Source organism: Aythya ferina, assembly GCF_964211825.1.
Source record: "Aythya ferina genome assembly, chromosome: 4".
NCBI lineage: Eukaryota > Metazoa > Chordata > Aves > Anseriformes > Anatidae > Aythya > Aythya ferina.
Genome location: NC_140300.1, coordinates 27,691,250 through 27,717,210, shown reverse-complemented (window position 1 = coordinate 27,717,210; position 25,961 = coordinate 27,691,250). Strand labels below are relative to the sequence as shown.

The window sequence follows — 25,961 nt, the reverse complement described above, 5'->3', positions numbered from 1 at the left end:
TTTTTTTTTCTTTTTTTTTTTTTTTTTTATTTTCTAACAGGCAAAATCTCCAAAATACAATTGTGAGACATGAATTATGGTACATCACAATTTCTCTCCATTCTGCTATTAGATTCTAGCCCAGTGATATAAAATGTTTGCAAAGCAAATAGGATTTTGCTGGTTTTCTGCCAGTTGTATAAAATAACCTCTAGAATATTTGTATACATTATGACAGATCTTTTCTTAGTCTTTTATTTTCAGTAGATTCCTAAAAAGACCATTAGTTATGCTGACTAATTAATTTGTACTTTCATTTTAGCAGGAACCATACTGTGCACAGGATTTATTTGGCTTAAAACAGGCTTTAGGAAACTGTTTTCCTTCTTTCCCAAAGTTACTTAGTAAGAAATATCTTACAGAAGAAACCCCGTCACAGCTGTACTGCGTGTTTTAAACCCGCAGATAATCAAGTTAGAACAAGGAGAATCAACCTTTTCAATGAGAAATCCTGCAGGATGCAATCCTGCTACACTCTCAGGTATGTCCTGGACCTGTAACTGCTTCTTAATTCTGCACCACAAGAAAAAAAATACCCAAATAAAACAAAACAAAAATCCTCTAGAGAAGCTGTGCTTTTCCCGTGATTTATTCTGCTATTGTTCAAGGCTTCTTCCAGCTGGGAGGTAGCTGGCTGTAAAGTTTTGAACTCAGTGTGAGTGAGACATGATACACTTTCTAAGACAAGCACCATCAATCATTTCAATCAAGCAGATATTTTTAGATCATTAAGGGCTCTGCAAGGTACATTTTATGAGTTTCAATATTGCACCATATCTGGTAAAGGGACGTGCATCTTTGCTGCTATACCAGGCAATTTAAATATTTTCAACTTGAAGATATCAAATGCAGCATTTATCAGCTGTAAAGGTCTGATAAAAATGACAGAAGATGAAAGCAGGCAAAGTATACTTCAAGATAACATTGGTGATTAATCAAAGTTGCCCAAAAGTCCAAGACCAGCAGCACAGAAAACATCCACCAAATCAGAAGCTGGCATCCAACTCCAATGTGATTCTAAACTATGAATAGTGGTTTTAAGGGGACAGTTTAAAATATTACAGTAAAATGGATTTCATATTTAGGCCTTAAAATGTTTGATGTCTCTCTCACTTAAATTTGAAATCCTCATGCTTGAGAATGACTGGTAATTAATTTTGCTGTATCTCTGTTTGTTTGACAAATGCTGTGCTCTGTGGAATTATAAGTGTCCATTTTGGTTCCAAGAAGTTTACAGTGTAAGAAGGCAGCACAGAAAATGTTGTATACAAACAGAAGTGCTGGAGCTAGGCCTCTTCATTGCTGTTCTAGGTCATTCTCATTTTTTCAGCCTGGTTTCCGGAGAAATCCTCTTCTATTTGCTTATGAGTCTATTTATAATAGCTGACCCTTTCACCTCACCTCATCCCAACAGCTTTGACCAGTTAGCCAATACCAGAATGAAGTTGCTGGTAGCCGGTGAAAGGAGGCAACCACCCAGAAGACAGAGTCCCTCTCTGACCTCGTGCAGACGGAAGAATGCCCCGAGGACAACCCTCAGCATAACCCAGATCACCCTCACCACCAGAAATGCAAGAGCTAACAAGCTAACAATAGGACAGGGAGCAGAAATGCTGCATTTGTATCGCAGATTTGTCTTTTTTTTTTTTTTTTTAAGACAGTCTACCATGGCAAGTATTTCTCAGGCAAAATCAAGATGCTCTAAAGTGCCAGGTTCTCTAAATGACAGAAGTCAGAAGCTGTCTTCATATTTCCTTTGTGTTGTCACTCATGCAATTCTACACCACACTGATGGGCAAAATTAACTTGATAAAAAGATGGTATCACCTAAAATAATACAACACGTGGCTCAGCAGCTCTTGTATACTTTGTAAAACAAATGCTGGTAATTCAGCAGCTCTGCAGCAAACACCCTCTGCTCAGAGTGGGCATTCAGCAAGGTCAGAAAGAGGAGCTGGTGAATAGAGCTTAGGAACTGATGTGGTGCAAAGGCTGACAAGTTGACTCAGCTTCTCAACAATTATTTATACAGGAACATCTTGCTTTTTGTTTGGCTAAGTATCCAGATTAAAAGATAACATGACATTTCTGGGTAAGATTCTTGATGTTTTTCCTCTTATTTCAGAGAAGAATACAGTAAGAGTTCATGCAATCCAAGTTTCCCAAACTGACTCCCAAATCTGCAATTTAGTTAAAAATGGAATTCCCCTTTCTCAGTCACACAAAAAAATAAAATAATAATAATAATAGTATTTTGCATCCTAACTGGTGCTATTTAGCTGCATGTGTTTTTCCTAAACACTAACATCAGAGACCAGGAGCTTTGAACATTTTGGCATATCTGTTGAAGTGAGGACATTCTGCTTTGTCATGCTGAGTGAAGGAAGCCTGTTCCCCTATGCCCAGGAGCTATCCTTCACATTGGGAGGGCTGTTCTTGGAATAAATTTGCACCAAAATTAGCATAGCAAGCAGCAGATGTTTGTGGGAAGAAATTAAACAGTTGTCAAAAACAGCATCCCAAGAATGATAGGAAAACAAATGAAGGAATATGAGATGCGAACATCACATATCAGCTTTCTAATAACCTAACACCTCCTCTTGGCCATTGTGGAAAGCCAAGAGTGTTATCTTCTGTTACTACCTCTTTTGATTTGTAATGCACCAGCTTTCCTAATGCATGGATTTCAAATTGATCATCCAACATAAAGGTTCTTTCGCAATGTACTGGAAAAAAAAATCAAACAAAAAAGCTTTCTTCTTGTATTTTTTTTTTTTTTTTTTTTAAGTATGCTCTGCCTTTTTCATCAGCTTTGCCCTTCAGATAGCATGTCAAACGAGCTTCTAAGTCAAGAGAGGCCAAGTGTAAGAAGTGTGACTAGAGCTGTTCCCAGAGAAAGGAGCCCCGGCCCAGATGTACATCACACCCTCTCGCCAAAACCCTCCCCACAGCAGAGGCATTCACTGTTGCTTCACACTGGTGCACTTCCCAGCTTGTTGTTCCAAAGGAGAGAAGCTCTGCAATGCCACTTTAACTCTTGTAAAATAAAGTAATAGCTACATTAAAATTTTCAGGGAAAAGGCAAACAAATTTGTTGCAGCCTTTGGAAGGGAGTCCAAGGCAAGGGGTGCTATTATGTTTCACATTGCCAGCAGCCTAGCACAGACAGTTTTGGAAATATTTAAAGAATAACAGAAATCTGAGATTATTTTCCTCAGCTCAAGCTCTTTCCTTAATAAGGTGCCATATCCCTTCCCTTACTTCTCACTTCTGCAGATTTTTCTCATGAAAATCTTTGCTTTAGGCTGACTGGAATAAAATGCACAGTCTGCTCCTGCACAAGGTGTGACACTGCTGGGTTTCCAGTAGCAGCTGTGCACGAGTCTGCCTCACTAAGACCCTTACAGAAGAGTTGGGCAAGGCCAGAAGACAGCAGTGACTGCCATTGAGCATGATGCATGTTGATATGGCTGTGGAACCCACAGTGTAAATGAAGCAGGGACTGAAGGAAGTTTTACAGCCAGTGGTTTGGCAATTGTAAGAGAGAAACAATGAACAAACCCACAGGGGGAAAGTCTGTGGTGGTCCTCAATCTGTTTATAATATAGAATTCTTGTTGGGTCTTATTTACAGTACGAGGCCTTGTGTGCACCAGAGAGGTTTTGTTGGCTTGCATAATTATGCTGGCAAAAGTTTCCAGCATAGACGCCGATTTATCACAGTCCTAGCATTCAGACGAGCATGGCATCCCACCAAAAAGTGTGAGGAGGCATAAGAGCGTTCATCGCCGCATCTGTATAAGCTGCTTCATCCACATGCCATGGAGACAATACAGTGCAAAGTGGTCTGAAAGCCTTATTTCACTCGCAGTCAAGGAGAACCAAGGATGTGGGTACAGGGAGACAAATGGGATGGAAGAGTGTCATGTGCATGTGGGACACGTGTTGGAGTACATTTGCACTGCCTCTGTCTTGAAATGATACAGGTGCTGATGAGTAGGTAAATGAGTATCTTTATTCAGATAAAGAAATGAAAAAAAAAAAATTGTTAATGTAAACCCAGTATTCTTGACCAGCCTTTTTTCAGTAGTTTCTGATAGCGATCGAAGGGCTGAAGCAGACAGTTAAAAAAAGAATCTGGAAGAAGATAAAAACTCTCATCCCTCATCTTCTGAACTTACATTTTTTTCCTTGCAAATGCTTATTATCATGTTAAAGTCTCTCCTTCTCTGTAATCACTTTGAACCTCACAGCTACAGAGTTAGGATCCACTGAAATGGGAGACAGTGGACTGGATGCCATGTGAATTTAATTTAAGACAATTAGCAGTCTCCTTTATCATTAATCTCTTTGCATACCCCTGTTCCTCATTTCAGGTGAACTTGCACAGTACAATTTATAAACATTTTCAAAAACAACTTCAACTTAAAATTAAAAAAAATATATGTCATGGTTACCACCATTTCAGCTATGACAAAAAAAAGGAGTCTTTAAGATGAAGCCTGGTTCTCATGGGCAGGACCTGAGACTGTGGAAGGTTTCTTTGGACTGTGACATCTTTCAGAGAAGTGGGTCCAGCTGCTTGATTCCTGCTGCATCCAATTCCCATCACTTTGCTACAGAGTTTTTCAAAACTTCTAGAAATAGGTGTACAGTCGTGAAGACTTGCTTAGATGATTTTAGAAACAGTTTCCTTCTCTCAGATTCCATTTGCTACTATATTGGATCTATTTAAGTACATTCACTTAACTTCCCCTCATAACTGCTTGGCCATGATTACAAATGAAAAAAGCAATGTTCAGAAAGAGGTTGTTGCTTTATCCAAGACCAAAGGGCTATAAAAAGCTGAATATTAAGCAGTATCTGACTACATCTAAGTTGACGGTATCTTCTCCTGGTATAGCCCCAAAGGCTAGCCTACAAATGCCAAATAAGTTAAAAAGAAAAGGACCAGATTCATAGCTTTCACTCTTTGCCTGGGGTATCTAGGTGATCCCACAACCTAAAAAAAAAAATATATATATATAGTAATTATGTAAAGCTACAAACAAACGCTTTCCAATGGCCCCCTGATATGTGCACCTGCACATTGCACCAAAAACGGATCTGATTCTAGGTTGCTATTTTCCTAAAACACAATCTTTCACCAGCTGGTAAATCTGAGAAATGGAGCAGTCTAGATTGGAGTCCTGGGAGAGAACATTTCATGAGACAACGTTATTTCTAAAATCAAGGACATTTTCATAGACATTTACAGACAGTTTTGAAAAGGGTTTGGGCAGACAGCCTGTTCATTCAGTGAGTATGCCATGAGGACAGTGTCAGGGATAGTTTGGAGGTTGCAGTCACGCTCCTCACACTGCTTCTCCTAATAAGCCTGGAAAGAAAGAGACTGAAGTACTGTTTTCCTTCTGTAGTCTTCCTTTGGGTATTGCTCAGTGTCAATACCTAATATATCCCCTTCAGCAACATACAACACTAAGTGAAATTCAGAGGGAGATCCAAGCAGAGATTTGTATCTTCACCCCTCCTGGCCCATCTCTCAGCAGATGGTCGGTCACTGAGCGCTCGTGCTTTCTCCAAGAACGGAGGCCACAAGATGTGCCAAGCTTTGCCCTCAGTTGCAATTGATGCCCGGAAGGCAGAAGAGCTCCAACAGGCGCAGGGCAGAAGGAAAGAGCATACACCAGTAGGGAAACTAAAATAGCACGTTATTCAATGCCCGCTTGCCCCCATTGCTTCATGCAGTGGGCAAGACACATACAGTCCTCACCTCACTCACAGCTCTGGAAGCTAATCATAGCCACAGAAATTTGGGAATGAAAGGGCGATAAATCGGCATTCCAGATTAATCATTCTTTACTAAAGGAGAAAAAAGAAAAAAAAAAAAAGATAAAAAAATCCAAAATAATAGAGAACTCCTGATAGCGTAAAGCTAGTGATTTAAACCAGAACACTCTTTTCATTCTCTTTCCTGAAGTTCTCTCTCTTTATCTAGCACATGTTAGCTTTGGATATCTGAGCTAATTCATGTCAAGGCCAGAACATGGCCAAATGCCGTATCCTGGCTGCAGTTCTTTTTGGACAATAGGGAGATATTTTATTGCATTCTAACATTGCTGTACATATCAGCACCTGCTGTATGTGCATATTTTAAGGTTTATGGTTTTATTGTTTTATTGTAAATTTCCTGCTCTTTCTTTATTGAAAGCAGATAGCTGTGATTTTTCACGCCCATTTTAAAAATACATTCAACGCTTGTCACATTTTAGCACTTCATATGCAAGCAGTTTCAGCTTCCTGTCTAAAAAATCATCCTGCAGATTTTATCACCTTGCAATCCCTCTTACATGTTTAAAATGTAAGTCTGCATTCAGTCCACTGTGCCTGGTTCATTTTTTATTTTTTAGAGTTTTGAACAGAGCCATTCTTTGGTGATATTCACTTTGAGAAATCATGGATATTTTTTTCCTGCTATTTTTCCTTACATAACTCAACGCTTTTGACAAGGAGACACTTAAGTGACCAAAATTTGATGCCATTAAACGGAAATACTGCTCCAGAATTAAACCTGCCATTTTATAAAAAAGCTCTACTGTGATTTGCTCCTATTTTAAAATAAACTGACATTGTATTAGCATAATCTGATACGTGAATATGCTAAACTGCTAGCTATTTCCTCCACAATTTCCAATCATTAGTTTTAGACATTTCAGGCAAGTGAAGGCTTCTATTTAATAGAAGGAGCTGAGCAGATCCAGATTCTTGTTAAAAATAAAGGCAGAAGATCTATTTCTCTGAAATGTATCACTGGGCTGCTGACATGTTCCATGTGCCAATGGCAAGGATCTCTATCCAACATGCAGACATGATAAAGATAAAACACATGAACCTTGGCAGTAGAAAGAAAAGGCCCCATATAGTTTAATACCAAACTACTAATACCAAAATACCAAGAAAGCCTTTACTAATACTTGTAAACTGCCTTCAACTAAAATGAACAGCATTCAGATTATCTCAAAGGAGTGTTTTAAAGGAAATGAAGCTCAGAGGTGGAGAGAGAGGAAAATTATGAGCCCATTTTCTTGTAGCTTCTTGAATTAAAATCATCCTTACCACAACCAACAAAAATTGCAATGTCACCTTTGCAGAGACTCACAACCACTTGTTTCTACCAGACTCCTGAGCAAAGCCTCCAGCTCCAAGCAGAAGGAAATATCCCAATGGCCAGCATTTATGAGCTCTTGCTGCCATGTGCGTTGGTCTCCAGGTTGCAGCTTAGTCTGAAAGCACCCTCCCACTGCTGTTCCAACATGAGCTAGGGCTGCTTTCAGCCTTCTCACCAGCAGCAACCTGCATCACAGTGAAAAAACTAGACATAGCTTTGCAGTTGCTTCAATAGTAACTTGCCAAGGTTATAAGACCCTGGAGAAAGCAGGACAGAAATTCAAACATGTGAACTGATGAATGACTTCTACTCTCCATCCAGGGTAGCCCAGGAAAAAGGAAAAGAAGTGAGGAAACCATGAGTGGCTCTCCTGAGATTTCTCATGATGGTCCAGCACAGCTGCAGCAGTACTGGCCGCGAGCTGCAGCGAGAGCCCAGCCGCGAACCTCCCGCACTCTGCTGGTCCCAAGAGAGCAGCAGGAAGGAAAAGGAGCACCTCATGCTGTCATGAAGCCTCCTCACAGGCACTCCGGCTGTCATCCAGTGGCCCGAGCTGCTTGACCAGTGTGGAAGTTTAGGTTATTTGACAAGTTACATCCAGCTTAGATGATACTTTTTTTTTTTTCTTGTGCCTTCAGTTGGGGACTTTAGCTATACACTGTGGGTACAAATATGAAAGACCACAAGAAACTTTACAGGAAAACCAAGAGCCCTACACTTGAAAAGGAACAGTACTGACTGTCCTAAGCAACCACTTAAAAATACAATTGGGACAGGAAAGACACAGTGTGGGAGCAGTCAGTCATGAATGGTTCTATTTAATGCGAGGGAAGAACCGAAAATAGAGATTTCTAAAATAACCAGGTCAGACATTCCCTTGCAGAAGACTTCCCACAGCATGCTCCCAGGATGACCCAGAAGATGACACGGGCTTGGCTCCCTGTCTGGCAAGGAGCAGCACTTGCTGCTGGGGCTAATGGACACCACAGCAGGGCAGGGTGCAAGGGGCTGTGAGGGAGCTGCTGGGGAAAAGAGCAGGTTTCTGTCTACAGACACAGAAATTGGATCGACTTACCCGAATCCAGCTCCCATTCTCAGGAAGAAACGCGTTCTTTTCTTCTGACTTTACAACCTGCCCATTCTTCCACATGCATTCATGAGAGGGAAGAGTTGTGGGTGAATGGATGTGGTTTTGTTTCTTAAGCTGGTCTTTGTCTCCTTAATTCCCTTGCTTCCTTTTCAGAAAGAACATTTCCCCCACCTTATTTAAGGCTAAGAAGCATAGAAAAACCCTCTTTTCAAACAATACTTCTGGCTACAATGCATGTGTTTTGTAATTACATTTGTTTCAGATGCTGTCCGGCTAATCTGGTTATATCCTGGGGCCATTTTCCCTGGTTTTAGCTCTGAAACAAATGATGATTTATTTTCTGGTTGTTACTTAAATGCATATAGATGTGCTGTTCAAGGAGCCTCATTTGTCATTATTCAGGACATTCAGCAATCAGGCGCAAGAAACTAATCAAAGTGGCTAAATGATGTCAGCTGACTACAATAGTCCCCCCCAGACTTTAAAGCAGTGCTCTGCAGCTGTATGTAAGTAACCTTTCTACTGGGAATTGATGTCTTCTAGGGTTCTGCGTTTTGGAGGAACATGTGCTTGGGGACCTCACCAGCTGCCTATGGAAAAGCATTTTGTGTTCCTAAAACAAAACCATATGTCAGGCCAAGGTAAGGGGAGCATTTGAAAAAAAAGAAAAATATCTTAAAAAGTGATGGTGAAAACTGTCAGACAGCTAGCCATGCACTGAGGGAGGCGGTAGCAGATGAGAGCTCCCTCAGAGTAGTGGGGAGGCAGGGAGCTCTACAAAGGGCTGGATTTTCAGCATTAACATGTGAGTGCAAGTGGCAGGGGGACAGAACCACAATTAGCAGTCTGGCAGCAGCTCTGTTTTGACTGAACAAGGCCCCGTGGAGTTTTAAGCAACATGCAGGCTCTTGCTTGCCCACAGCTTCCCTCAGTGCTGCTGGCGTCAGCACTTCACACTTGAGAACCTGGGGCTGTGGACAGCTGGTAGCCAAGAGAAGGCTGAGAAAGAAGACATTGAGATCTATACAGCATTCACAATGGCAGAAGAGAAGAGACTGGAGAGGAGGTGTCCTTCCAAAGGCTGAGGTCCATCAGGTTGTTAGCATAGCTCGGTGACACTTGGCACTGAGCAGAGTCTGAGCTGGTGGCACCCAGACAAAATAAGCACAGCAGTGTGCAGGTGTCTGAGCAAATTTTGAGGGGGATAATCCATGTCTCAATCAATTTACAAAAGAATTTACAAAAGCATGTGCAATGGCTTGTCTGTTCTCCCAATCCTGTTCTCCTACAAATCTTTCCAATGTCTATGAAAATTGTATACATCCAGATCCCTATTTGCCACACTCTTTGGTGATGCTGTTGCAACACTGAATATAACAGTTATCACTGGTGAATTACAATCCAAATAAATCTCGTATTTCTGTAGTCTTTCACTCTGCAAAATGGGCCAAAACAAGGGACAAACCGTTACAAGTCTGTCATGTAAGTCAATGGCAGGAACAGCAACAAGCATAACCTGGCTCCTGTATCTTTCTGAGTACATATACAACACTAGTAGTATTAGAATAAAACAAAAAAATAATAACATATAGGCATTACTTTTAAAGTTGGCATTAAACAGCAACATGAAGGTGCTTCTGGAAGGAGCACAAATGAGTACAGCTTGCTCTGCTGAAGTAATGTATCTGTGTAGTAGTAAAACTAGATATCTCCCAGTGGATACACACCCCACCACCTGACTTCAGGACCTAGTCTCTCCTCAGCACCCTCACTTCCCCAGCGCTGCAACCTATCCTCCACGTCCAGCTGGTCCATTTCTCACCCTACACCCAGGAAGGGCAGGCTCCCCACCTGCTCTCAGTCTCTGTCAACACAGTGCTTCCTTTTCCAATCTGTCTGCATACACATGAAAAAGGAGACACATGAAAGGTAAGCGTCCATCGCCACTCATATCTGACCATGCTACAGAGCAAACAGTGTGAAATGGCCATTACAAATTTCTGGCACCATCCCTGTAGCCTGAGCCCGGAGCACGCGACACGAGGTCTGTCCAGCACAGGAAGCCGTGAGAGGCTCCAGCACACCGCAGAGATTTTAGTTGCTAAATTCTAACAAGCTTCTTCTGAGCATGAATAATTTCCAATATTTTCAACTGTTTATAACTTGGCAAAGCATGAGTGGATTTTCCCTGTAGGACCAAAAAGCACATCCCTGACATAAAGGCAGCTCCCATGCCAAACCAAGAGCCCATACTGCAAAGCTTTAAGGCACTTGAACTTCCCAAAGAAAAGGTCACCTAACCTTTTTTAGCCTTGGAAACCAATGGATTGTTTACCCTCAGCCTTGATCTCATAAACAGCAGAACTCTTTTGACTGATATTTTGAGAAAGAAAAAAACCTGCCCAAGGCATGGAAAGTTTGCCGAAATGAAGTTTTGGAAAAGATGTGGAAAATGAAAACCAGAGTTTCGCTGTGAGAAGTAGTGAGCAGCCTCAGTAACAGGGCTGCCAGCCTGCCTAGTGCCTCTACAGCCATAACTAAAGAGTTTGCTTGACAGTTGTGGGGTAAATGGGAGCCCTGCCATAGGCTCCTGCTACCTCTGCACCCAAAACCTCAGGCTCTCCTGCAGGGACACATGCAGGTGAGTTCCCTGTCCCCAGGCCACCCCATCAATCTGCAGTGATCAGGACATGAGCATTTAGCAGACACTGGTTTGGGAGGTGACTGTCACCCAGAGACAGAGCAAAGCATGGTGTTTTTCCCCTTAAGACACCCTATGCCACAAGCGGCACTTCCCAGCACAGCTCATCAGTTAATAGGTACATCTCTTTCTTCCTCCAGATCTCCACAGACTCTCAGGGCCTTAATATACCCCATAATGTATTCCCACAAAGCCTGCAATAATTCATTTGTCATAATACACCAAGGACACAGGCCAACAAAAGCAGATTTGTGTTTCATCTTACATTCTGATCTCTGCAGTTATGCTAAAAGAAAACAATTTGAAATGCAGAGGCCTTTTTTTTTTTTTTTTTTTTTGGAACACATTTGTGGTTTATTATTACAATGAGCTAAACAGGCCTGGCAGAAACATGTGATCTACACGAAGTAAGCTTTCATGTGAGCCAAAAGACCACTTCCACCATTTAAAAGGATGGACAAAGATCAGATCAGTTCCAAGTGGTGGAGAAGGTGTGAATCTCAAAGAGTTAAGAGTCTTTTAGCAAAACCCTTTACAGGAGGAATAGAAAATTCCAGCCACACTGTCCTCTGTGTTTCCACAAAGTGCACAGATCAGTAGAATCATTTTTCTTTTCCCAGAAATAATCAGATCTTAGATTAAAGTCACATACAGTAATATAAAAATCAGATCACATCACGGAAAAACATCTCTTCTATATAAAACAACAAGAAAAAAACACTTGTAAAAACACATGGACAGAAAAAGTTGGCATATCTGCACATATTTACTTATCCTGGCAATGAGGGGAAGAAGCAAAGCATTTATAATCATTTGTTCTTTATTATAGCGTTATTTACCCCTTGCACTGCATCCCAGATGATTATTGTGCTTTTTATAAGTTAGCTATCTGCTGTGTTCCTACTTGCATCTATCTGCCTTTGTAGCTTCCTTGTGCTCATGTACATGCATTATAAATATTTTTCCTTTTTTTTTTTTTAATTATTATTATTTTTAGCATGAAGCTAGTTTCAGCTGAAGAAACAGCACTTACATTTAATTTTAGGTAGGCCATTCAACTCCTAGACTTAGAGCATAATGCAATAGTGACATAAGCTATACGTGAACATACCTGAAAATGAAAAGCAGCAGCTGCCAAGAAGAGATATGATTCCAGGTTGACAAATACCCGTGCATGCTATCTATAAAAGTATGGCAAGAAGACAAAAAAACTTGCCTACCTATTGTGGCAGGAAAGCTTTTCATTCATTCTCTTGGCAGACTAGGCTAGAAGAGTTGCCTAAGAGAGCTTTTTCCCAGCTGTGGTGTCTGAGAGCAGCCATGAAGTCACATTTGCATTGAGGTATCCAAGAAAATATATAATGCAGCCTCTTCAGGGAATGTGATAGTCATGGTCTGGTTTTCGACACATTCCTCTTCCCCAGCCCGCATCTTTGTCTTTTCTGTCTTGATCTTCAGCCACAAATTTATATATATGAACATATCCTTTTTCCCAAAAAGTAGTGGTTGATTTACTGTCTGTATGGGGATTCAGGCCCCATGTGACCTGGTTACACAAAGTCCTCTGAGGACATGCAGAATGCATGGGTGTACTTAATGCTTTCACCTCTCTCAGGTTTCCTTCTTTCACAAAAGGTTTGCCTGCTCCTTCCTGCAGCTGTAGCATTGCTATATGGTAGCACAAGGTCTGAGGAAAGAATGTTTAGAACATTATCAGAAATTATTCACCCCATTAGATGTCAACGCAGTGCGAAGACATTGGAGGAGAGAAATTTGCAGAGCTGTCATTGCTGATCTCCTTTATGGCATGCAAGAGACTTTTATGGATGCCTTTTCCAATCTGGTTTGTTAATAGTGGACATAATTAAACCCTATAGATACACTGTTCAGTACATATCCTGCAATTCAGAACAAGAACAAATATCAGAAAATACAATTAAATGCCCTATGTTGAGCAATATCATGTAGACACATTTTATATACCTGCCAAGATAGCTTAATGAGAGGTCCTCTTCTATGCAAAGAGGTATAAAGGTGTAATTTTGATTTTTGAGTTCGTTACAAAATAAACTGGAGGAAGACAGTGACATTCATATTCAAGGCAGACTTTGGGTTTTAGTCAGTTACTGTCCTTTTTGCAATCACAGCAGTATTTTTTTTCTCCATTATCTCCAGGGACTGTCTAGAATTTCAACACAGGAACAGCTACTGGCAGCATTATTTTCCTGGACTCACTTTGCATGCTTTTTTTAAAATCTAACATCCCTTTAATTAGCATCTTCAGAGGCAGTTGGGAAATGGAACTCAGGGCTTTGCACTATTTCTCCATTTTTCTTATTTACTTTTAGCAAGACAAACAGCAAAACAATAAGGATTCTGTATTCAGTCACTGGCTGTTGTACATCTACAACATTGTTTGCTCCCTCCAAAGCCCCTCTACCATGAGTACATACTCAGAAGCAGAAATTCCCAAGAAGCCAGCTCTCAGAAAAAATCTTCATGGGATTCAGGAGTAGTCTCGCAACTACCAAGTTTAGGCTGTTACTAAACATGACGGAGGGGATGGACAGCCATTTCTGGCTTTCGATTCTGGCTTGCCTTATATTCCAGGGCTCCTTTCCTGCAAATTACACATTGTTATGGTTATCTTCTATCTACAGGACAGATATTTGGGCTCTTCATCTTAGTTTGGAAAATGATATTCAATATGTAAAGAGTGACCCTCATTGAAAGAGATCACCCTCTTACTGACATCTTTTAACAAGTTTCGTTTACTCAATACATACAAATTCCATTCTGGAAACTTAAGGACTCCAAATATATTTTTACTCCAAATATATTTTATGCTTTTTATCCATGCTATTCTTAAGAAAACAACTCATGGCAAGAATTCAATTTGTAGGTCAAGAGCTGGAATATGTTCTTCCTAGATATCCTCAGTAGACCTTCTTATCAGGTAAAAATATCAACTAAATCTTCCTCTAACTCCCAAAACTTTATTTTGGATAGTAACACATGAAGGAATTCATCTCTATTTTAGTATGGTCAGTTTGGAACAATTAGGAGCTAGCTAAGAGAAAAAAGAGATTTTATAAACAAACTTAAAAAATGTTTATTTATGAGTGCATATCTATCTACATGTATGCATGCACAATAAAAACATGAAATTTAACTTCTAGAAGGTGGTTTTCACAGCAAGACCTCACATAATCATAGGATGCCAATAGGGTCTAGATCCTTAAGAAGGGTTCAGGGCATTGTCCTCACAAACTAAAAACTCCCAAGAAGAAACATCTGGTTTAGTGCAAAGGAAGTCCAAATGCAACAATTTATCCCCTACCCAGAATACTGCTGCTGGTTAGGATTTAATGGGTATTGTGGCACAAAAGAAGAAAATCTTCTTCACTTCCCACAAAATCATGAAATAGTAAAAATCTTCAGAGGCAAATCAGGGCTTGTAGAAATAGAAGCAATTCCATCTTGTCATTGAAGCTACAGTTACGCAAGCTAAGCTTGAATTGGATCTTTTTTTCATGAGTAATGGAAAAAACAACCAGCCCATTAATAAGATGGAAAGGATGAAAGTCAAATATATAAAACTAAAGCTCATAGTAGTTCAGATAAAACCATCTTATTTAGACTAATAGTAAAGAAAACTCCATAATTACAACACCTATTGACTTTTAAAATCTTTTGAAGCATTTTAGCCCATCACGCAAATAGTTACATTCTGGTTTTGATCTCCAGTATCCCCATCTGGAAAAGGATGAGCCACCAAATTACAGTCCCACAGAAGTACAATACCTTTTTTACACTCCATATGACTGAGGATACTGGTAAAATTATTCTGGAGGGATAAAAAGGAAAAAAATAAATCTTTCCTACTTAATAAGATGAATCTTTTCCTTCATGTCTTTTTTAGACAAAGCTGGTTAGAGGGGTTGGAAATGTGTTGACAAAGGATGCACTGAAGACTGTGGAGGTATATAAACTGTGTGTAAAATCCAAGCATATTAATTCAGTGGTGTTCTTAATCTAAAAGTCAGATTCTCATCAAAGTCTTCAGATGTCATCTCACATGATTACATCCTAAGTCAGATTGTGTTCCCTGCTATTACCTGAGATGAGAAACTTTAAATTTTTCCTCTCTTTCTCTTTTTGATTAGCCTTGCACCACAACTCCTGCCCACTTTTATTTACAACAGTGCATGTTTTTACACACAAATATATAAATGGCACACCACTGCTGTTGTTATACACCCACTATCTCTGATCCTTTGGATAAACCCAAGCAGAGGACATGATACTGTCCAAGTGCATACACAGAACCACAGACTTCCCCTGCAAGAACCAGGGCCCATTTTTTTATGAATCCATACCAAAAGCCAACAAAGGCCAGTCTTTTCCATTGCACTTTGCTTCAGCTCTTTCCCTTTCTGTTTGAATTAAATCACACCATGGCTAAATTAAAATCACTTGCCCATGTTGCGTACAGGGACTGGTGGAAAAGGTCAAATGAGTCCCTCTCCCACCACCCTGCCTGCACGTGAGCCCAGCCACTCCTGTACCTGTGTGTCCAAAGACCTTGCTCTAAAACCCATGTAAAGCAACAAAACCACCAGGTTTTGAAGCTTTCTCATTTGAGTCATATAGAACTCAAATAATATTTGCTGAATATTGTATTTGCGATTCTGAAACGGAGGCTTTTACTTTGCAGGTTTTAGGTATCTAAACTGAGCAAAATTCAAAATGCGTAAGGTCTGAATATGCAAATGGAAAGTGAGAGGTGTTGCCAGGGGCATTTCTGAGCAGCCCTATTTATTAGATGCTTAAAATTTGATTGCAAACTCTCTACCCAAAAGCCCCTGTGTAAAACTGTGTTTCTAAATATATTACTGTAAAGCCAGTGCAGGGTTTCTCATTAAAAAAAAAAAAAAATCCATACTACATTGAGTAGAAATCTTCCAACAAAATATTATAAGAGGGGCCACAATGGCATTTTTATTAACATTACATTTAAAAAGTAATAATGTAGGCAAGACATAAAACCAAAGCCATGAATGGATCAAGCAATAACTGTAAATCACCACCAAGGTTTCTTTTTACACAGCAGTCTGAAGCAGGAAAGACCAGGACTATCTGGAGATCGCAGGAGTTAGAAGTCTGCAGTTTCTGCATTGCATTATTATCGCTTGCAATTGCTAATCTGACAGCAAACATACTCTGTACAGAAAATCTCACTCCACCCAAAACTTGCCCAGCACTTGAGAGCTTTCTCTAACAGTTCTGAGGCTTAGCCATGCATTCAGCTACACCTGAAGAAATTCATTTTCTTCAGCTGACCAGAAAGAGGTTTTATCTTTAAGAGGTTACACTGACAACAGGTGAGTCCCATTTCACTTGACTGATGCACAGGTCAATGTCCTTCATCCCCACACAGCAGAAGAACTATTTGGCTGCTGCTTCTAGCTACTCGAAAGCTGTTCACTGTAAATTCATGTGGTGTAAGGAAAGGCTGTCCTTCCCTGCTATTTCTGTGCACAAGGCACTGGATAGAAGAGTACATGACCCAAAAAATCAAAATGAGGGAGAGGAGCTTCAAGACAACTCTCCTGCCTTAAAACCCAACTACAGATGTCAGTGCATGAGTCGGTATTTCATCGTAAATACCAGCTGGTGACTCACAGACAGACTTTCAAGGTGGGATTAAAGGTGAGACCACGCCACTGTCAGCTGCATCCTTACCAAAGATCTTCACTGATGAAAAGGAAGCCCAGGGAGGACCCACCAGGGAATTAACTCAGAGGTTTCAGAGAAGTTCAAGTTCAGTCTGTGGTAACCTGAAAGTCAGATCTAGGGAGAATTACCAATTCCAGGACATGGTTTTGAGGATCTATTTATTCTCCTGAGCTCAGTTACAGCCAGTCAATGGCTGTCTCCAGGAACATGGTGGAGAAGGTGGTCCCTGCAGATCTGCCCACACACCTCTTGCTTTCTGAGCTTTCACACTTCTCCCCAGCACCAGATTCTCCTAAATGGTGTTCCTAAATGGTGTTCCTAAATGGTGTGGCAATTTATGATGCTAAATCAGGTATTTTATAAGACCACCACAAGAATTACACCCTTTAGCTGAAAGGCCCTTAATATGTGTTGTTGCTGACTCGTAAGCGTGTCAGAATTCTACCAGATTTGAGGTTTTTATCTTAAATGCCTAGCCCTTGAGCCATGCAACATCTAAGAATTTCAGTTTTCATTAGGAAATATAAATCTCTAATCCTCACAATGAAGAATCCTCTTTTCAAAAGTTCAAAAACAGAAAGCAAATTATAACAACCTTTAAAAAGTAATTTTGAATCAATAATAAATACTGGTGCTGATAATATAGAATCTGAAATTAAAACACATGATTCTTTGAAGAATGTTTCCATTTGGCTTTCATCTGTGAAACATATTTATTCCAGTGGAGTGGCAATATATACTTTCTTTTTTTTTTTTTTTTTAATAGCCTGTATTCAACTCCTGTTCCACCTTTTTAATATTACTGCTGGGACATATATACAGCAGTTCATAGACAACAAAGAAGCACAATCCTGTAGACAGGAATTCAAGACATTGAGTAAATGAGATGTATCTATACCCGCGTTCCTCAGACTCTTTCTGTCTTAATACTGCTCTAATTTTCCTGGCAATATTCCTGCCAAAGGTCGCAGTCTGATTCTTAAAGATTGAATGTTGCACAAGTCCCTAGCAAGAATCAAGTGTTTAGAAATATGGAACTGCTTCAGAAGTGTTCGTGTTTGACAAGACATGCATTTTTTTTTTCTTTGGAATGTGTTTTTCTCCCCAAGGGAGGTGCAGGCATTAGCATATAAAATCAATACATTGAGTGTGAACTTTTGTGCTGTTTCCAAAGGGGATTTTAATGCCTGTAAAGTATTCAGATACGTACATGCCTATGCATAAAGCAGTGACCTGCCTATTTGCATTATATACAGTATTTAAGCAGAATTTTGACAGCTCATTGATGCATTGAATTGCAGCCAGGTATATGAACCAAACTCTGCAGCTGCATCAGCGAAGCAGCAGAACAGTAGCCATGAAGGACAAATTCACTTCCTAAGACTACATTGTGTTGTAGAGACTAGGGCACAGTTTTAGGTGAACCTGCACATACTTCACTGTAGTTCTGTAGGAAGCTTTAGACATTACTATGACAGCCTGTATTGCTCATAATAAAAGCCTTCAATTTGCACCAACTTTACCCTGTTGAACCTTCGGATTCATCCTAAGAATTAAGGATGTTCTTGTTTACAGAAACATCATATCTGATGTTTAGTGCATATGTACGAGCACACCAACCACAGCAGCATTCATTTCTGCTGAAGCAGAACCAACCCACTCACCTTCCACAAAATTTATGTTAGATTTCCCTAAAACTCAGAACCCAGCTCCATACAAAGAATACAAAGGCACAGAAAGGATTTGCTGATGAGACTAAAAGCAATTGCTGTTTTCCAGGGTGGCAGAAGTCCTGACAAAAAGTCTATTTCCATTTTCCTCGGAGGGAAATGAGACTGGAGTCTGACCCAACAGCATATTTACTATTTCATGCAAACAAAAATAAACTCCGATGTCTAATTGTTTTCCTTGGGCCCTGTCCAAAGCGTTATGCAAGTGCATAAACAGTGAACAAACCTCCTCAGCTGCATCCTCCTCTCCAGCTGAACCACGTAGTTTTTCTGACATCTAGTGGTGTGTAGCAGTAGGTCTTTTTCTCCAGCACTAACTACGTGTTTAGAACTGAGCTACAGAATTTTTGGCAGGATGAGGCTTTCAGAAGAGCAAATTGTATAGGACAAGCTTTGTCTGCCCCAAATTCACCCCTGAAGAGCGCATCTGCTGCAACAGGTCTTGAGGCTTCATGGAGCACAGCACCAAATCCAGACAATGCAAGGGGTCCTTCTGGGGGCTTTATGAATGTTTTGCTTCCCAACGCAAGCTCTGAGGTGGCTTTCAGGCTTTCCCCCCTTTAAGAGCAGCTGCAGCTGGTCACTCCAAGCTGTACTATTGCTCTGGAGATCTTTTCCTCAGCTGCTGCTGGATGGGTGAGTGGAAGATGCAGATCCTTCCCAGAACTGGCTCTGTGTGAGTTCTGGGCATTCCAGATGCAGAGCGAGCGTTGCAAAGAATTCAAGTGGATTTTTGCTTTCTCCTGGAAGCACATCTTAAGGCAGCATCTGGCCACTTCGCAATAGTATAGTTAATTATTCCTTGGGTACTCAAAGCTCAGTAAATGCCCGGACTTTTTAAAAAATGAACTATTGAAATGCAGCCCACTTGAAGTTCTGGGATTAATGCACTGTATCAACAAAAGTTGCATGGGGAATGTGTAAATGACCACAAAGAAATTCTTCTTCTTTAACATTGAGCATCCTGTATTCCACGTGTTTCTCATGGTTTGGACCCAGTCACTTCACCAGGACTACACATACATGAGTGAGTAATGCTGCACTACGTAAAAACTCTGTGCTCTGTAAAGCAAAACAGCTGGTGCTGAGGACATGATGTCCACACAGCTTCTGGCTTGAGGGGGGTCACCATGGAGAAGCTCAGTTCAGCTGCATGGTCAGGACAGCCACAAGTGGCTGCAGCACAAGCAAAGCTCCCCTGCTGCACACCTTCTAGTTTATCCTTGTCCCAAAGGAATGTACTTCGCATGCTCTGAGGCTAAAACGCTAATGCAGATGTATCTCAGTTTAGTTTCTCCATGCATGAGCACTTTCCTTCCCTGAGCATCACTCATCTGCTTGCAGCATGCCAGGAGGCTGAGCTGGCCGTGCTGCTGTGTGCTGCATGCCTGCCCCTGCTCGCAACAGGTACCAGCAGCTGCACAGCCAGCTCATCTCATCCACATGCTCGTGCATGCTTCTGCCACGGTATTGACTTGCTCTATAAAATGCTTTCAATTTTACAGTTAAAAAAAAAAAAAAAAGCCAGGCTGGAGCTGTAGTTTTCCATCTTAAATACACATAGACAAAAGTTATCTCTTCCATTAGAAAAAAAAAAAAGAAAAAAAAAAAAAAAAGAGTGGATAACAAAAGGCTGAAAGACAAAAGAGTGTGTGAAAGTTCCCAGAAAGATGGCCCTCGCTGCATACATGACTGCCAATCAGTAAGATAAATGGTGACTCTGAATTCCCCTGTCTAACCAGAGGAAAACCACAGTCCAGCTTTACATGAAGCTTGTCTCTCCATGTACTCCTGCAAGACTGTGGCAGAGATGGCTCTCTGACTTTCTAGCCCTCGTTCCTTTCTTTCTCCCTGCTCTTTTCTACCAGCATTGTGCTGTTGAGGTCTTTCCTTCCTTTACAAAACCAAATGGAGAAGCAATTTCCTCCTCTATCACTCCTCAGTCACTGCCCATTACTAAGTCTTTTCAGGCAGAATCAAAGATAGATTCTGGTTTTCTTAGCCATAAGCTGTCCCTCTGTAGTCAACAGAATTGTTAATGCAAAATATTTTCAAGATATAGAGGTAGAAATAAAGACTTAGCCTTTAAACAAGCTCCTTAATTTCGTCTGATGCTGGCTTATAGTTTCATTCATAACTAATGTTGTTTCATTTTTTCTTTGCTTTAACAAACAAATACATGACAAATGAATATTACAGTGTGTTTTTTTTCCCCTAAGACAATATTCTGCTTGCGTTATTACTTTATTTTAATCTGTAACCCATATGCAAGCGTGGAGTGCCTGACAGACTCCCAACAGTATTTAGGAAGATTTTTCAGAGGAACAATGCTGATGTGAGGCTTGCAACAGGATAGAGCATCAAGAATCACCTCCTTTGTGAAGAGGTGATGATTTAAAGGCTCCATTTTGGCATACTCAAAGCGCAGGAGAGTTCTCATCAGTATTCCAGCCTCCAACAAGATGTACAGATGGTGCAGAGGGAATTACAAAGTTTAGGAATTCAGACAGTGTTGCGCACATGAAATAGAGAACATACAGTACTTCGTGGTTTGCATGAGGAGAAATCTTCCTTCTGAAAGAGACCTGTCACCCTGACAAAGATGTATGGTCTGTATTGCACAAATGTCTGCAACACCACTTAAACACAGGAGATTCAATGACCCCTGCAGTACTTCTGGAGAGAACACTGTGTCTTACTTTTCTTGAGGGGCCCGATCCTGCTCTGCCTCCTATCACTGCAAGGCAGAAGCCATTCCCTTGAAACACTCGGTGTTAGAGAGATATTTTCAAAATCTGAGCCACAACACTTTCCTTCTAAACAAAAAGCTGCTAACTGCCAAGCTTGCGGCCCCTCCACTTCAGCATTCTTTCAATGAGAATTGCAGTTATCACTTGGGCTCAGACATCCTCATGGACAATTATAAAGCTCTTCCCCAGCCAGCGCTGCTATCCCAATTCTCAACAGCAAGCAACTAATTTATGCCTGACACTGTGACCAAAGTATCTTACATGCAAACAGGAAAATGAGAACTATCTTCTTCCCATTGCAAAAGCAGCATTGACTATTTCCGTAGCTTCTGTGAGCATACTAATACTACATCCAACCAAATCACTTGTAAAAGGATGAGCAAATGAGCACCACTCTCTGGAAGTGAGAGAAATGTAGGAGAGAAATGCAAAACAAGAAGGCATGGAAGGAAACAGGACACAATTTCTTCCACACTATGTATCCCAAATTATGGGGCGAGGTTCATCCAGGTGTTGGGTACTCTTAGCTCTGGTTTGGCTGAACAGGATCTGAATGGGTTTGTGTTTTTATTCATGGCCCTTCCATAAAGCATCAGCACCACTCTCAGCTATATCTCTGCAAGAGAACAAAAGTTAAGAGCCCGCCTGACTGCTAAACCACAGTGCCAAGAAATATGCCTCCCATTAACTTTGGGACTCTTGAAATGACACCTATTTGAAATGGACAGGAAATTTAAACACTTTTTCCAAACACTTTTTTTTTTCTTTAGTATCCTACTGAGAACAATTTAGCCTCAGATGCTGGAAAATCCATGCTTTATTACAAACTGGGAATTTTGTTTGCATGATGAGTTGCTTTTGCACACATTAACTGAGATTTCATGATTCCCAGTGTAGCAATTGGGCTAAGCAAGCACCTGCACAGCAAGATCTCCAAATCTGACCAGAGCAAATTATGCTTATTAGTTGGGTATTGACAGCTGAAGCACAAACTGTGGAACAATCAATCCCACTCAGATCCCAATTTTAAGGACCCGGGTACTATTTTAAGGTTTATATTTGCACCATGATTCTAGAGTGGGCTGCCATCTGGGAATTAGAAGTCAAAAGTTGTATATGAACAGATATTAAGTCAAACAGTTATGCTTTTCAGCAAATTCCTGTAAACACTGGCCAAACAACAACAAATTAACCCTAGTCCCTCTAAGCTAACTGAAATGATATTACACATTTATCATTTTGGACCTCATCTTGTAATGTGACACTGCTTGCAGTGGGTCTGCCCCAGTGTAGTATAATTCAGTTGTGATGTAAATGAGAAAAAGACCCTTAACTTCACCTGGGTTGTGTCTTCTTACACTGGGGCTAAATTTCCTCTTTGGATTGTTCTTCATTTACAGGCAACATGGTAGGCCAGGGGGAAGAAGACATGTGTATCAACACCACAGCTGCAATTTAACTAACATATTTATCAGGATATGGAAAAATCACTTATTACTAAATGTTGACAGAGGTGTGTGGAAGAGGAAGATACCTGCTTTGCAAGATACCAGAGGTAGCTTCACTGTGGGTATTACCTAGATCGTGGCAGTGAAATTGGGTCACAGTTCTCACTCAGTAGGAGTCTCTTAGCATTTCAAACATTTTTCTCTGATGCCTTCTATGTAACCCTATCAGTGAAAACAGCTTCAAAACATGTTATGCCCATTCAAAATATGTGGCCCGTTGGAGCACAACACATTCACCTGAATGGCTCATTGCTCTTCCCCAATTAGAGGATGGACAGTCACACTCAAGCATACAAAATCTGCACTTGATCTTCTTTGCTCATCTGTAGCAAGAATAAAACCCTGCTGCCACCAGAGTTAAAGAAATACTTCTCTAAATAGATATTTGTGGTCCATTCCCAGCAGACTGGTGACAGCATAGCAGTGGCAGTGTACCCAGTGTGGCTGGTTAGCAATAGGGGCAATACCCTTTTTTCATCAGGGCAACCCTACCAAGGCCCACCCTGTTCTTTGACACTTTTAATCCTGCAGGCATCTCAGACAATAGCACAAAGATTGTTTTCTATCCTCAGCCTTGTTTTCAGTCTGCTGTATCCCCTGGTAAGTAATCCCCATTTTACCTTCCAAAAAACACAGATGAATGTTAGAGTGAGCTCTGGATAACATATTACCTAATGCTGTTCAAGGCTAGGAGAATTACCTGCTGGAAATTATCTGGAAGGGTCTTAATGAATACCACAAGGTTTCTGCTAACCAGACATCCTTAGCCAGTCTAGAGAGAATCTACCTTGGATCACGATTAATTGCTTGGATTTCATAAGGTGCACCAGATGTCAGGGTCAGCAAGTCCTCCTGCTGCTCCAGGAACACTGCCAAAAATATCGGCTGGCTGTATTCCAGGGGGCTGACTTCATGCGGCAGCAGGATAGCAGTCACCAGTTGTCCTATAAAGGTTTTAATTTCAATCTGATTTTTAAATGGTGAGAACTATAGATAAACAGGAAACTGAAGAGTTAGTTTTATTATTTTTTTTTTGTGCCTGGAGGGACACGTACCTACCAAAATTAATTCATGCATGGCAAAGGATATTTAAGATCCTTCAGCCAAGGTATGGCATAAACACTCACCGTGAAGAAAAACAGACTGGAAAGTCAGGAAGAGGTTTTAATTATTCCCAATCAGACGTGAATTAATGCCTTTGACTGTCTTTTGTCTGCTTGGCGAGTTCATTTTGGAAGCCTCAATATAAATTAATGCAGCCCTTTAACTATAAGCTCTCCTGCTGCCTGGGGTCAGCTCTCATCAAGCTGGTGAGTTTCCTCACACTCTTTTCTTTCTATTGGAAGTGACCACTGGACTTTCCCTTTCAAATCTAAAATCTAGAAGGATCCTAAGGCCACAAGGCCAAGGTAGAGGGCCTTTGTGGTTTGTCCAAGCAGAGGCTGCTCAAGATGAAAGACAGAGAAATATGTTGGCCCATGAGATTTCAAGGGGTCCCACAGGCAGCAAGTGGCCTTAGTAATCCTTCAGTGGGGCTGAAATGCAGCTCCCTAGCAGAGCTGAAGGAGCTGAGGGTGAGTACAGATGCCATCAAATCAGCCTTTTTCTTGTATCAAAGTAAAGCTCTTTGTGACAGAGAACCTATCTGATGTCACGTTTTGAAGGGCAGAAAGGGCTTGAAGAGGACAGCAGGATTAGGTTAGATAAAAATGTAGGATGCACAAGCAGCATCCAGGGTGGTAGTAGGGAATTAAAAGAGCCAAACAATGAGTTTTGACCACTAAATATTATCAGCTACTTACAACAGAGTATGAGAGCGTATGAGGGGAAAAGGCTAGAAGGGAAGGTGCAGAGGGCTACTGATATTGCCACTAAGACATTTTTGCAGCATTTTAAAACAATTTTTCTTGGATTAAAACCAATGCAAAGGGAAACAAGAGAGTGTATCCACTGCTACCTAAGAGCTGAACCCTAGCTAGACAGCTCTGGCCAGCCGAGACAAAGTGTTCGTCCCAGACATCCTCATATTTTTTAGCCATCTATTCCCAGAGAGTATGTCCTCAGTGCTTCAGGCTGGTTTACCCCTGGAGAGCTTCAACTGCCTGTAACTAAGTTTGTCACTGGAGAATTTGCTGTAGGTAAAATAAAGGGGAAAAGATGCTTGAAGAAAAATAGAGATGCCCTGACTGGAGAGTTTACTTTCACTGTGGAAAAGTCATCTATTTCCTCCAATGTTCATGACTCATTTACGAGACTGAATTATTTTTAGTTTAGGTGGTTGTTAAAGATGGGATTATAGGAGGTAAATGTATGCCTGAGTGCTATTCCAACCACTTTTCCTTGACACTGTGAATTGATATTGCAGGCTTCATTAGACAGTTTGTACTCTAATGGGTAGAGAGCACTGTTAATAAACATATGCTTTATACACGGCCTTCCTGATAGACTTTTTTTGGCTCACAAATGATTGACTTTAAGCTACTTGATTCTCCGAAAAACATTCAAAAATATCCATTGCCTTTTCAGCTGAAACAGGAACCTTCAATAAATTAGGTCTCTGGGAAGGAAGGAAGATGCCAAGGGAATTGAATATTTCATTCTATAATTACCCAGACTCATCAAGCCTGTCTCTGTAAATTTCAGTAGACATCAGCTGATGGGTCAGTACCAAAAGTGTATAGAAAAATAAAGCCTGTTATCTACCCCGTTAAAAGGAAAAATAGTAACATTTACAGTGCTAAAGGATCGCTATATGACTTATGACTCAGAATTTTTAGGTTCTTCTATATGGGCTTACTACAGGTTTTGAATATTTTTTCTGACAACCAGTCTAAAATAACATAAGATCATGTGCACTCTATATACAGCAAAAATCATAGCGACTAAATTTCACAATCAGGTTAATAGAAAGATTCATATATACAGGGTTAATCTGAGTTTCTAACATCTGGCTTTCCACTAATTCTTGCTGTTAATTTTTTAACTTCACACTTGTTTGCTACTCAATCGTCATACTGGCATACAAAAATAAAGTTGGAAGAAACCTCTAGAGATCATCTACATGACCTTTCTGGGGCAAATATACATATAAATTAATCTGATTAGTTGACTTAATCAATTGATAAAGTGATTGGAATGCTTTATTGCTTAGTATACGTCAGGAGAGATAAATATGTAATTAACTTATGAGCTATTTTACTGATATAATATTTGCATTTCTGTAAATAAGATTACAAA

At 40.5% G+C, this 25,961-nt stretch overlaps 1 protein-coding gene and 1 long non-coding RNA gene across 9 annotated transcripts in view; both read right to left on the bottom strand.

Moving 5' to 3' along the window:
* Nucleotides 1-25,961, bottom strand: part of LOC311435577 (uncharacterized protein) — an 81,097-nt gene that overhangs the window by 39,968 nt on the left and 15,168 nt on the right. The gene's annotated exons all lie outside the window — the stretch shown is intronic.
* Nucleotides 11,929-13,499, bottom strand: LOC311435578. Its single transcript, XR_014692219.1, has 2 exons — nucleotides 13,451-13,499; nucleotides 11,929-12,684 (listed from the first exon to the last, which is right to left on the bottom strand). It is a non-coding gene; the product is annotated as an uncharacterized lncRNA (long non-coding RNA).